The following is a 2,142-nucleotide window of genomic DNA, read 5'->3' on the forward strand; positions in this document are numbered from 1 at the left end:
AGAGTGCATTCTGGATGTGGGATTGCCTATGCCAAAGTGCAGTCAGGAGATGCAATGCCATGTACTATACAGAAAGGCTAATTTGGTTTGAGTAGAGAATATGAATTGGAACAATATGAAAAATAGAATAGAATGGTAGGTGGGAGACAGGTTGCAGAAAACTTTAAATGTCAGACTGAGAATTTCATATTTTATATTAGAGACAATAGGGAACCCAAAAAACTCTTTTTTAAGTAGGCAGGTGAAATGGTTGGATCTTCATTTTAGGAACATCAGTTCAGCAGCTATGTGAAACATGGATTGAAGGGAAGATCCTTGGGGCAGGAAGAAACAGCTCTGGCTATAGATGGATAAGGGGATTTTGCTTCAATCTAGGGTGGTCGTGATCAAGCAAAGAGGATTGGCTAAGATAGTCCTGGGTCCAACTCAGGGGGTCACAGTTTGCATCCATAGCGCTTGGCATAGCGCTTGGCACAACTGCTGTGTAGGTGCTTAAAATATCAGTTGATTGACTCGAGAATACTCTTCATGCTTTCAGATTAACCTCTTGACCAACTCTTAAAAAGGCACATTTCAGTACCAGACTACAGGGGACTTTGCACAATGTAGGGTTGTTTTACCTGGAAAGGTGAAGCCATATATTGGCCAGGCGTTCATCTGGCTATGTCTATATCCATATCCATCCTCTGTGGCAAAAAGAAGTGTCAGGAAACAAGATGCTCTAACTTATCCATTTTTCATTGGCAGACAGTCTGTGATGTCTATTACATACATATTTATAGTTTAAATATATGCTGAACTTGACAAACACTAAAAACACAACCATTTCCATACAGAAAAAACCAAAAAAATTATATATGAAAACATGCGCTTCGCTACATTCAGCTTCGTATCTTTTACTCAATTAACTGTTAGTTCCAAAGCTGTCTTGCTTGTCTGTGTTGGCCTTTGAACATCCTTCTGTTCTCTTCTGTGCATTTTTAAGTGCTTGATTAACATGTCCTTCCTCCCTTCCTTCTTCCCTTCCTTCCTTCTTTTCTCCATTCCTTCCTCCCTTCCATCTCTATCAATATCATTAACCCATCTATCTCCATACCATGTCATTTGCTTTTGGATCATCATCTTCTCTCTCCCACTGGAAACTTGGTCTCTATTCTTTGTTTTCACAGCTTTGCTAGGTGAGTTGTTTTGTTTTTTTTATCTAGCCAAGGTGCAGGCCACCATACCACTTTTCTTCTACTTCTTCATTATGCTGTAGGAGGTACCATAAAAATGTAAGCTACTTGAGAACAGGGATTGGTTTCCTTGCTGGTATTTTTATCCCTTATTGCATAACATAGTACTTGGCACATAGTAAACACTTAAGTGCTTTTTATAGCCCAGTTCTTCCTCTTAAATTACCCTCCCACCCCAAACCCACCTCCTTTGTAAGAAATGATCATAGTCAAGAAAAAAAAAATCCGTCCATTTGCCATATCCAAAAATGTACATCTTATTTTGCATCTTGGGTCCATTACCCACCTATTAGGAAGTGGGTAGCATGCTTCATCATAAGTCCTGTGAACTCATGACTGGTCATTGTAGTTATGAGAGTTCTTAAGTTTGTCAAAGTTATTTTTTAAATGTATTCATTGCATAAATTGTTAGTTTACATCAGTTCATATAAATATTCCAGTTTTCTCAGTCTGTCCTATTTATCTTATAGCAAAATAATAGTCCATCATATTAATACACTATAGTTTATCATTCCTCAATTAGCACTAACCTTAGTTTCTAGTTCTTGGATTAGTAGTATCTCTATCACTGAGTTATTACAGGTTGGTTCCTTTTGGGGTATCGTTCCAAATTTCTTTCCAGAATGATTAAACTAATTTGCATCTGCGCCTATGGTGAACTAGCATGCATGTCTTTTAACTTACCATCAACAATTGTAATTTTCCTTTGTTTCCATCATTGCCAGTCTGATGGGCATGATATGGAACATCAGAATTGTTTGAATTTTAACTTTTATCATTCAAAACTCAAAGCATTTTTCATATGGTTATTGATAGCCTACACTTCTTCTTTTGAGAACTCCCTGTTCATATTCTTTGGCCATTTATCTATTACATAATGATTTTTGTTGTATATTTGAATCCATTC

Source organism: Petaurus breviceps, unplaced genomic scaffold (assembly GCF_028583685.1).
Source record: "Petaurus breviceps papuanus isolate PSGF00001 unplaced genomic scaffold, PetGlider_PUasm1.0 90681, whole genome shotgun sequence".
Classification (NCBI taxonomy): Eukaryota; Metazoa; Chordata; class Mammalia; order Diprotodontia; family Petauridae; genus Petaurus; species Petaurus breviceps.